This window comes from Myotis lucifugus, unplaced genomic scaffold (genome assembly GCF_000147115.1).
Source record: "Myotis lucifugus unplaced genomic scaffold, Myoluc2.0 scaffold_61, whole genome shotgun sequence".
In the NCBI taxonomy this organism is placed as follows: domain Eukaryota; kingdom Metazoa; phylum Chordata; class Mammalia; order Chiroptera; family Vespertilionidae; genus Myotis; species Myotis lucifugus.
Window position 1 is genome coordinate 2,715,784 of NW_005871109.1, and position 12,492 is coordinate 2,728,275.

At 39.7% G+C, this 12,492-nt stretch overlaps 1 protein-coding gene and 1 long non-coding RNA gene across 9 annotated transcripts in view; one reads left to right on the forward strand and one right to left on the reverse strand.

Moving 5' to 3' along the window:
- The window catches only part of USP47 (ubiquitin specific peptidase 47), a 96,269-nt gene extending 95,919 nt beyond the window's left edge, over positions 1–350 (reverse strand). For 3 of the 8 annotated variants that reach the window (XM_023754532.1, XM_023754531.1, XM_023754530.1), the window contains exon 1: positions 113–328. The gene's annotated coding sequence lies outside the window, so the exon portion shown is untranslated. Of the gene's footprint in view, positions 1–112 lie in introns of all 8 variants that reach the window. The other 5 variants (XM_023754534.1, XM_023754533.1, XM_014456603.2 and 2 more) reach the window with 3 other exon arrangements.
- LOC106697314 overlaps positions 1–1,648 on the forward strand; it is a 3,285-nt gene extending 1,637 nt beyond the window's left edge. Inside the window, exon 2 of the long non-coding RNA XR_001348390.2 lies at positions 1,203–1,648. This is a non-coding gene — a long non-coding RNA (uncharacterized LOC106697314). The remainder of the gene's footprint in view (positions 1–1,202) is intronic.
- The last annotated feature ends 10,844 nt before the right edge of the window (positions 1,649–12,492 follow it).

Consider the following 12,492-nt stretch of genomic DNA (forward strand, 5'->3'; position numbering starts at 1 on the left):
GCACCGAGCTGGGCTGTCAACAGCTGCGCCGCAGGCCGCCCTCGGCCGGGCCTGCTCTTACTCCAGCGGCGCAGGCTCGGGCTAGTAGCTCCTGCGCTGGGCGGCCCCTCACCTCTTTCGGGACCAGTTGGTTCTCTCTCCGGGCAACATCGCTCAGACTCCGGCCGCTCCGCTCCGCCCTGCCGGGGGAGTGGGGAGGTGCGGCGGCTCAGGAGAGAACGGCGGCGGCAGTCATGCTCTCCGCCGCCCGCGCTCCTGCCACCGCGGAGGCCTCAGCCTGGGCCTGACACCAGCGCGCAGAGACCGACCCGCCGCTCGGCTGCCGCCGCCGTCGCCGTAGCTGTCGGCCCCTCCCCCAGCCCGCGGCTATCAATGGAAAAATGGCGGCGGCCGCTCTCGCGAGAATTCAGGCCGTCGGGCTGCGAGCCTGGCGCCCGCGGTGATGAGGCAGCTGTCGCCTGTGTTTGGTGACTTCAGGTCTTCCCCAGCCCCGAGGGGCACCGAATTGGTGGCGCGGCCATGCAGACGCTTTTTCCTGAGCGGGGTTCCGGGCCGTCCACCTCGGCGCTCCCTCTGCCGGCGGAGGAGGGACCAGGCCTCCTCCGAGTCCTCCGAGCGCTCCCGGGCTCCCCGTCCTCCCTGCCCACCGGGGAGACCCTGGCGCCCAACGCCCCTTCCTTCCCCGATCGCACCGCCGATGCTGCTCTCCTGGCGGGAGAGGAAAGCGCCTGAACGTCACCCCCTGGGCACGTGCCCTGGCCTCGGCCGGGAAGAGAAAGCACCCCGGGTTACCTCCCGACACCCGGCCCTCAACACGGCCCGAAGCAGAAAGGGCTGTTTTCTCTCCCCTCTCCCCACCCTCCCGACACAAGGGGCCGGCTCCCGTTTGGGGAGGCCACAGCCCCGGCCTCAGAGCAGTGGTGTCACCCACACACACTCACACACACACACTCACACACACCCCTCCATTGCAGCCGCAATCCCCTGCAGCCTTTAAAGCTACTTCCTTCTGCAACAGGTTCACGCCTGGGGCTGAAATGGCTGCAGGGAGTAGGGCTGCGGTTGGAGCCTATGATCCGCTTTTAAAATGTTTTTAGAGGACTTGCCTCTCCTCTAGCAGTAAGCATGGTGCCATAGTTATTTTTCCAAACCCTACTCATTCCTCAAAACTTTCCTTTTACTAACCAATGTCGCCCCAATAGATTGAATTCTTAAAAAAACTTTATGAAGACTGAGTGGGGTGTCCGTCATGAAGACCCCCGTGGATACAATGACTGGACAGCACGCGGAGATGATATGAGCCTGCCTCGTTCCCAACACCCACAGCATTACCTACCTCTACCCGTGCTCCTCCAAACTGTTTTTGATTGCACTCTATTACGAAATAGAAAAAAAAAAAAAGCCTATATACTCATGTAAGTCAAATGCACGTCCTGTTGGGTATGATTTTTTTAATTTAAAAAGGATAAGATAAAGATGAAACAAACATTTAAAGTAACTGTAAGAGTTATTTTTAGATGAATGGTAGAAAAACCCTTGTTACACTCAGTAAAAATATCTAGTGAAAGCAATATGATTGCCTAGGGTTCAATGTTTGTAAAAATCTTTAATATCTTGTGAAAGTTATTAAAATGTCTGATTCAATCTTCAGGTTATTTCTGTTCTTCATTTTAATGGCCATCATAAGCTGAAAAAGATAACTCACAAAGATAAGTAGATCCTAATGGAAGAAGTACATCTTTATCCTTAGCCGCTCTTCCTAATGCGTTTCCATTTTTATCACTTCCATCCACCAATCGTGGAAAGTTTTTGTAGACATTAAACTAGTAACTCTCTCTTTTCCCTGTTGTCAGCCAGAAGATGTTGCATTTTTATATTCTTAACAAACGGGTTCAAAACTCTCTGGAATCATTGCTCTGAGGATTTTTAAATAGGCTAGAAAATTCTGTCTACAAGTTTTAGTGTATATGTATGCTTTTTTTAAAGGTACTAATCTTGTCTATAAAATTTTGATATTTTGTTCATCACAGATTTTTGCATTAATTTTGACTTTTTAAAATGGTCATCTTGATTACTGCATTTTGGGGGCTCCCTTAAATCGTACACCCAAGGTGAATGCCTCACTTGTCTCATGGTAGTTCCAGCCTTGGGTAAAATACATACATTTTGCATCAAAATCACGTAATGAAATGTTTCCAAATCTCTGATTTCAAAATGTCATCTCCACTACTTAATAAGATGACTTCATTAGAGCTCATGCTAGAAGTAGACATGTCATCTCTATTCTTGTCATTTTTGCTTATGCTTGCATTATGAGCTCCAACTTATGTTTTCTTTCCCAAAATCTTTTTTAGCTACTTTCATTTTAGTGGGGGTTAGTTCAATGAAATAATAATGTAATTGGGAAATCTGCTTAGCCCAGAACACATAAACTGGAATATATCACAATATATTGAAAGGAAATAAAATAAAGAAATGCCTGAATTATTCTCCACATTGCATAATTTGCACTTTTCACTCTAATAATGAGATGCCAGTGTAAGTCTATATATTAAATATTTGTAAAATATTTTATTTTTCTTAGAAAAATATAAATATTTTTTAAAAAGTTATAGTATTTCCTTCCCATGATCCACTATATTTTTTAAAAGTAGTAATATTTTCTTCCCATGATCCACATTCTCTAGTTACACCCTCTTCTCTTTAGAGGCCAGTGGCATAACTGTACTAGACTCTGATAGGTTGATGGGTATACAGTAAGTATTTCTGGAAAGAGAATATGACTGCATTAACTGATTAACAAATAAATGAACAAATAGAGGTATGTGGCTGCTCTCCCTAGTAAATGAAGTTACTGATACTACATATATATGTGTTTATTTTATAGTTGTATTTTGACTCCAACCCTGACCTCTCCCATAGACTCCAAACTCATATATTCATCGACCTTTTTGATTACTCTAAATACCTCAAATTTAAGTTGACCTGAGCAAAACATTTGAATCTCAAGCCTCCCACACCTTGATAAACTAAATGGATGGTGCAATCTAGTATCAAGGCAAAAAGTAGAGAATTTTCATCTTATATTCAACTTATTAATAAATGCTGTTGCTTCCTCCTCTGAAATATATTCCAATCCAACCACTTTTCTTTATGTCCACTGCTGCCCATCGCATTCTAATAATCAGCTTATCTTGCCTATCCTATATAATAAGAGAGGAACATGCAAATTAACCGTCCCTCCGCTACGCTCAAGCCATGCCCACAAAGCCACGCCCACCAGCCAATCCAAGTGACTATGCAAATTACCCGCCAAAGATGGCGTTTAATTTGCATACACAGGTGTCAAGCGCCCCAGGAGACAACGGCGGCCGCGGCCGCGGGCTCCCAGGACTTTCGCCAGTCTGGAGGCGCGGCCGTCGAAGCCTAGCCATGCCTGCGGACTCCTGGGACTTTGCTGGCGGAGAGCGGGAGCTTTGGAGGACTTGGCAGAGCAGGAGACTGCTGAACATAGAACAGAACAAGAGAGAGAGGGCGGCCTGGAGGGCAAGGCTCCCTCTGTCACCCCAGCTTTCTCATCACAGCTGTGGAAACTGACAGCACGGAGGAGGATGTCCCACCCCCACAGAATCAGCCAGAATCAGCCATTGGTCAGACAGCTCTCAGTGGCCTGATAGACAGGACTCTCATTCACCTGGATCTCAGACTGCGACAGTAGAGAGGTGGGACTATGTCTAAAGAACAACTGTTGATACAACGTAGCTCAGTAGCCGAAAGATGCCGGCGTTATCAACAGAAAGTGTCTGCAGAGCAGCGTGCATCTGATCTTTTAAAAGAAGGCGGTGCTTGCGACAGGATGTATCTGAACACCAGCTACTGGAAAAACGCTGCTCTGATGCCAAAAAACACCGGCATTATCGACAGAAAATGTCTAAAGACCAGTGTGCCTTTAAAGTTGAAAGAAGGCGGTGGTGACGACAGAATATGTCGAGAGAACAGTCATCAACAAGTACTACTAATACCAGTAGGAACTGCCTTCTCAGCGAAAATGGAGTACATGAGGATGCAATCCTCGAACATAGTTGTGGTGGAATGACTGTAGATGTGAATTTTGCCTATCACTAAATTTCTCGGATGAAAAACCATCCGATGGGAAATTTACTCGATGTTGTGGCAAAGGGAAAGTCTGTCTAAATGATATGTATTTCCCAGATTACCTGGCATATTTAAAAAGATTAATGACAAACAAAGATTCTGACAGTAAAAATTTCATGGAAAATATTCATTCCATAAATAGTTCTTTTGCTTTTGCTTCCATGGGTGCAAATATTGCATCGTCATCAGGATATGGGCCATACTGTTTTAGAATACACGGACAAGTTTATCACCGTACTGGAACTTTACATCCTTCTGATGGTGTTTCTCAGAAGTTTGGTCAACTCTATATTTTGGATACAGCCGAAGCTACAAGTAAAAGATTAGCAATGCCAGAAAACCAGGGCTGCTCAGAAAGACTCATGATCAACATCAACAACCTCATGCATGAAATAAATGAATTAACAAAATCGTACAAGATGCTACATGAGGTAGAAAAGGAAGCCCAATCTAAAGCAGCAACAAAAGGTATTGCTCCCACAGAGGTAACAATGGCGATTAAATACGATCGTAACAGTGACCCGGGTAGATATAATTCTCCCCATGTAACCGAGGTTGCTGTCATATTCAGAAATGAAGATGGAGAACCTCCTTTTGAAAGGGACTTGCTCATTCATTGTAAACCAGATCCCAATAATCCAAGTGCCACTAAAATGAAACAATCAATATCCTGTTTCCTATATTAGATGCAATGACATATCCTATTGCTTTTCCACATGGTGAAAAAGGCTGGGGAACAGATATTGCATTAAGACTCAGAGACAACAGTGTAATAGACAATAATACTAGACAAAATGTAAGGACACGCGTCACACAAATGCAGTATTATGGATTTCATCTCTCTGTGCGGGACACATTTAATCCTATTTTAAATGCAGGAAAATTAACTCAACAGTTTTTCGTGGATTCGTATTAAAAAATGGAGGCCAATCGGATAAATTTCATCAAAGCAAACCAATCTAAGTTGAGAGTTGAAAAATATAGTGATTTGATGGATTATCTCAAATCTAGATCTGAAAAGGACAATGTGCCGTTTGGTAAGATGATAATACTTCCATCATCTTTTGAGGGTAGTCCCAGAAATATGCAGCAGTGATATCAGGATGCTATGGCAATTGTAATGAGGTATGGCAAGCCCGATTTATTCATAACCATGACGTGCAACCCCAAATGGGCAGATATTGCAAACAATTTACAATGCTGGCAAAAAGTTGAAAACAGACCTGACTTGGTAGCTAGAGTTTTTAATATGAAGCTGAATGCTCTTTTAAATGATATCTGTAAATTCCATTTATTTGGCAAAGTAATAGCTAAAATTCATGTCATTGAATTTCAGAAATGCGGACTGCCTCACGCTCACATATTATTGATATTAGATAGTGAGTCCAAATTATGTTCCTCTATTTAATTCCCTTTCAATGTGCACGAATTTTGTGCACCAGGCTACTAGTCTATAATAATAAAAGCATAATATGCAAATCGACCGAAGGGCTGAATGGCAGAATGACCACCCGGACAACCTTCCAGACAAAGCCAGGGCTGCAAGGGCCAAGCCCTTTGCACAAATTTCGTGCATTGGGCCTCTAGAAATATTATAATGCAATTGTTTCCTAACTGGGCTCCTGGCTTCTACTATTATTCTCCAACAATTCACACTCCATACAGCATCTTTTTAAAACCCATATTCCTAACCATGGCCTGTAAAATCCAATGTAATCTAGCCTGTCTAGCTTGTTCATCTTATCTATCACTCTTCCTTTTACAACAATGACCCACCCACTATATCTTGATTGCTCTTTTCTAGTTGTTCTTTTCTAGTTCCATCTTGTCATTTGGGCCTCTCAAATGTTACCACTTCAGAGAGGACTTCCATAGACATTCAGTCTAAGCTGATTGTCATTAATGTATATTCTCTGTGCCTATTAAACAAATATTAAACAATCAACATATACTGGCTATAATTATCCCAGCGCTAAACTGAGCTGCACTATGCAGACCTAACAATACCTGGAATATAGCAGGTTCTTTTAAATATTTGTTGAATAAAGAACAGTGCCTGGCACATAGTAGATGCTTAATAATTTTTTTTTAAAATTAATGACCTTTTTAAGGTGAGATTCCCATTTTAAAAATGCTAGTACGGGTGTAGATCAGAGGCTTGTTGCTTTTCCTTATAAATTATTTTGGATTCTTTTTCTTTTTTACTTCACTTTAAAATGTTCACAATATAACTCCAATCAAAACATGAAAAATACGTTACATGAAACCAGATTGGGAAACATTCTATGGCAGTGGTTCTCAACCTTCCTAATGCCACGACCCTTTAATACAGTTCCTCATGTTGTGGTGACCCCCAACCATAAAATTATTTTTGTTGCTACTTCATAACTGTAATTTTGCTACTGTTATGAATCATAATGTAAATATCTGATATGCAGGATGTATTTTCATTGTTACAAATTGAACATAATTAAAGCATAGTGATTAATCACAAAAACAGTATGTAATTATATATGTGTTTTCCGATGATCTTAGGCGACCCCTGTGAAAGGGTCGTTCAACCCCCAAAGGGGTCGCGACCCACAGGTTGAGAACTGCTGTTCTATGGGATACCTGGCTATTATTCCTCAAGACAGTTAAGCTAAAACAACAACAGCAACAAACAAACAAACAAACAAAACAATGAAAGAGAAATTATCACAGACAAGAGGAAACTGGGAAGACATGGAAAGTAAATGCCATGTGGTACACTGAATTGGATCCTGAAACAAAAAGAGAACATTAATGGAAAAACTGGTAAAATCCAAATAAAATCTGTAATTTGCTTACTAATAATGTTTCAATGTCAGCTTCTTAGTTTTGACAACTGTAGATGGTCATGTAAGATGTTGACAATGGAGGAACCCAGGAGGGGTACTCTGTTCTATCTTAGCAGCTTTTCTGCAAATCTAAAACTTATATACAATAAATGTGTATTTTAAAATGTTCATGTTAATAAAAGTACTTATTTCTTTTATTTTGTATTTTAAGACCCTTTGTTCTTAGAAAAAAACATTCTTTGTGAAATATCCTATATAATAAAAGCCTAATATGCAAATCAATGAACTGCAGAACGACCAGTCACTATGACATGCACTGACCACCAGGGGGCAGACGCTCAATGCAGGAGCTGTCCTCAGCCCGGAGGCCCCAGGTCAGCCAAGGCGGGTGCCAGCGGGGACCCCACAATTGCTGCACCGGTCGCCCTGAAGGGGGAGGCAACTGGCAGCAATGGCGGGGGTTGGGGCCAGCGAGTGGGCGGCACCAGGCCGGTCAAGGCAGGTGCCATGGAGGGGCCCCTGATCGCCCTGCCATCACTCCCAGATCGGCCCTGATCACTGGCCACGCCTAGGGACCCTACCTGTGCATGAATTGTGTGCACCAGTCCTCTAGTTTCTATATATTCAACTATCTTTAAAAAGCCATGTAGTCAGTCATATTGTACAATTTAAAGAGCTAGTAATAATGTTCACCACTATAACTGTAATTATTAGTAACAATGTTAAATGGTATTTCATTAATGCGAATATAAATTTTGACCATGACTATCTATAGATATAAAAGCCTAATATGCAAAGTGTCCCCTCAGGAGTTCGACCAACCGGGAGTTTAATCGCTTGCTATGATGTGCGCTGTCCACCAGGGGGTGGCGCAGAATGAAGGAAAGCCCTGGCTGGCAGCCGGCAGCTGCTAGGGACCCACCTATGAACAAATTTTGTGCACTGGGCCTCTAGTGTTTTAATAAAGTGTGATGTGGCTTTGGAGCCTGACTGACCTGTTTTGAGATCCAAGCTCTGAACCTCTTTTTTCTCAACTAGAAAATAGGGCTATTAAAGTAGACCCTTGGCATTTACCAATTTAACATTTGCAGTTTTGAGCAGAAAAGTTCATGATATCTATGTAGCCCTAAATAATTGTGCTAAAGAGGAAGTTTAAACTTTATATATTAGCCAAAATGCAGGAGACTGCATAGCTGAAATAGCTGAAAATTGGTTACTTAAATTTGAATTCTACCTCTGTTATTATTAACTGTATGACTTTTCTTGGATAGATCTCATAAATTCACTAAGCTTTACTTTTCTTATCCATAAAATGAAGATAATAATAGCCCCACTTTGTAAGATTATATTAAATAGTGAAGAAAATAATGACAAAACTTTAACAGTTAAGATAGGTTTTATATATATATATATATATATATATATATATATATATATATATATATATATAATCTCACCAAATAAAACCCAGAAGTGTAAAAAAAAAATTTTATTTATATATATATAGTCTCCAGCCCTGTTCTATGTGCTTTACACATATTATTTTATTCAATTCTCTCAACTCTATGCATAGCTACTACCACTAGCCCCATCTTACATTAAGGAAATTGATATGGAACCTTTGATGTCAGCAGGACACTGCCTAGCAAATATTAAGCAATCAACACATACTGGCTATAATTATCCCAGCACTAGACTGAGCTGCACTATGCAGACCTAACAATACCTGGCATATAGCAGGTTCTTTTAAATATTTGTTGAGTAAATAAACTAGTTAAAATAAACGAAGCACTTTTATTACCATGAACATTTTTAAATACACTTTTTTTTTAAATCCTCACTCAAGGATATTTTTCCATTGATTTTAGAGAGAGTGGAAGAGAGAGGGAAAGAGAGCAGCATTGTGTGAGAGAGACACATCGATTGGTTGCCTCCTGCACTGCACATATCCGAACCAGATCCTCAGCCGGGGAAGAGCCAGCAACCGAGGTAAGTGCCCTTGACCAAAATCAAACCCAGGAACCTTCGGTCTGCATGCCGATGCTCTATCCACTGAGCCAAACTGTCTAGGGCTTAAATACACTTTTTATTTTAGATATGTTAAATTTGCAGGAAAGTTGCTAAGCTAGAGAGAACACATATACCCCTCCCAGGTTCCCCCATGGTCATTCAGCTAATTAATAACTCTTGTTAATAACTCCAACAACTACACTTTGATTGTTTCATTGGTGCCTACTCTTCTCCATTTACATAGTATCTCCCTGAAAATGCTTAATATTTTCTTTTTTGAAAATGGCTCTGAAAAGAAATTCAACTATTAACACTGAGATTGAAGAAATTAATAAAGTTACTGATCTTAGCCATGAGATAGGCTCTTTTGTTAAGTTAGAGTAGAATGTAAAATTAGTCAATGGCTTATATTTGTAACAGAAAAGACACCATCAATAAGAAAACAAGAAAAATCCATTCAAGAAACTATTTCAGTGAGTGCTTCGACCACTACCAAAAAAGTCATCGATTGAGTAGAAACCTAGTAAATATTAAAAAGATGGCTATTGGTGTAAAAATAAGAACAGGAAACATGATACTTAGAAAATGAAATTCAGGAGAAACCTAGGAACATGTACAAATATGTTTATGAAGCAATAGAGTGAGGACATTAGTGGAGTTCTCAACCCACTTTGACCACAAAGAAAGATTGGTTCAAGGACCTGACATAGCATTTTTCTATTGACATAAACTAAAAAAATAAAAATCATTGCTACAGATGTGCTTGCCTCTTTCTGAGTTGAAGAAATTCATTTTAAAAAAGGTTGTATAGGTCAATGTGTTCAACACAAAAAGAGGCTCACATCACAGAGAATGCCTTAGCAAGCGTATAGAAGGAGGAAACACAATTATCAGAGCATAGGGCAACCAAAGGCAAATTGGTCATGGTTCATCCTAGCCTTCTCTAGGGTTCTGCAAACACTCAAATTTCAAGGTCCAAAATAAGGATCAGTCCAATAAAACAAAGTTGGAGTCATGGTGTTAATCTTTTTAAATGATGATGTAAGATCTTTGCAATAAAGTAGTATTTATAAATTTGGTGTTTGAAGAGATCTCAATATTCCTACCTATCAAGCATTCATTGGAATATTACTTTATAGAATTGTGAGGATGAGAAATAATGTATACAAAGGTGAATATTTTATAATAATATTGTCATGGAACAAAAACAAGAACCAGAAGTGTAAAGAATAAGATGGTAATTTAAAAATTTTAGGCTCTGGCTGTATAGCTCAGTTGGTTAGAGCATCCTCGCTAAACTCCAAAGTTGCAGAAGAAACGAATGAATGAATGAATAAACAAGTATAAAAACAAAATTAATGTTTCTCTCTCTCGCCCTTCCTTTCTTGCTCTAAAAATTAATCAATAAAAATAATAAAACAATAAAAAACTTAGATTGTGTGTAGCAAAATGTTAGTATAAACTGAAAAGACAAAATTTCAGCTGGAAGGATATTTGCAAGAAATATGACAAATGGCCAATTTCCTTAATATAAAAGAGCTCTTATAAATCAATAAGAAAGAGACGAACAACCAATAGAGGAATACTAAAAAGAGATAAATTGGAACTTCATAAAAAATGAAATATAAATTGCCAATAAATATCTGAAAAGATGCTTTACATTATTTTTCATTAAAGAACTGCAAATGAAAACAACATGCCATTTTCTCTCCCAAATTAGCAAGACTTATGGGGAAATGGCTTATTTAAATTTTATGAATTAGTGTAAACTTTTTTGAAGGGAATATGGCACTATGTATATCAAAATTATACATAAAATGCACATATCTTTTGACCCAGTAGTTTTAATTCTAAAATTATACTACAAGCACAAATGAACAAAGATACACATATAATGATGTTTATTATAATACTAGGAGCCCAGCGCATGATTCGAAATCGTGCGGCGCTGCCTACCCTCCAGTCCAGCCCTGCCTCCTTCTTGGGCCCTTGAAGCAGCTGCAGCGGCTGCTGATCAGGCCCTCCCCCAGCACAGGCACGTGGAGGCCCCTGCCACCCTGCCCAGATGCTGCACACGCAACCTCCTGTCAGGTCGACCTGTTATGGCAGTGGTTCTCAACCTGTGGGTCGCGACCCCTTTGGGGTCGAACGACCCTTTCACAGAGGTCACCTAAGACCATTGGAAAACACATATATAATTACATATTGTTTTTGTGATTAATCACTATGCTTTAATTATGTTCAATTTCTAACAATGAAATTGGGGGTCACCACAACATGAGGAACTGTATTAAATGGTCACAGCATTAGGAAGGTTGAGAACCACTGTGTTATGGCATCCCAGTTAATTAGCATATTTCTCTATTTTATATATATATATATATATATATTGTTGGTAATAACCAAAAACTAGAAACAACATGAAAATTTATCAGTAGGATTATGTAAATTATGGTACATCCATAATACCATGCAGTTGTTAAAAGTAGACTGAGGTGGGAACATAAAAATTGACATGGACTAAATGCACCATGGCATGCTGGCTTAGATCCTGGAACAGAAAAAGGACATTAGCAGAAAAACTAGTGAAATCTGAATAAAGTTCATAGTTTAGTTAATATTAATATGCCAATGTTAATTTCTTATTTTTGACAAATGTGCCTTGGTTATATAATATGTTCATATTACATATTTCATGTAAATTCATATTACAACTTTCTATAAATCCAAAATATTCCAAAATGAAGTTTACTTCTTAAAGTAATATAAAAAGAAAACTAAACATAGTAAATGAAAAAAAAACTAGGTGGTGAGTAGTATATATAGCATTTGTATACTAAATGATGGGGGTTATCTATAATAATAAAAGGGTAATATGCTAATTAGACCAGACATCATTCTAGACATCCTTCCTGATGAAGCCGGGGCCAGAGGAAAGCCAGCCCAGGTCTCGGGTGCCTGCTGGCAGCTGGAGGGAAGCTGTTGCCGGCAGCTGGGGGTGGGGGGGGGGGGAGAAGGAAGGCCTACTCTTGCACAAATTTTCGTGCATCAGGCCTCTAGTATGTATATATTTGATTATGGCCATAGAAATCTCTAGTAGCATATGATCCTACATCACAAAAAAGAAAATTTATAGTGGTTATCTCCATATTCCTTGGAGCAGAGATTGTCAATGTCAATGTTGATGTTAGCTGGGATCTTTTATTTTTCACTTTCACATTAAACCATGCTGTATTCTTTTCATTCTTTTACCAGGGACCATGTGTGCCTTTTATATAATTTTAAAACAACTCATTTAACTAACATGATGACTGACACATTGTAGATGCTCAATATTTGAAAACTTTTATGGTTTTTTACTTTCTGCCTTATATTCTCTATGATATCTCTTATATATCTAATAACAATTGTAAATTTTTATTGAATATTGACTATGGCCCAGGTCCTGTGATAATACTTTACACATAATATCTCATTACTTCCCACAATAACATTCTGAGTTGGGTAC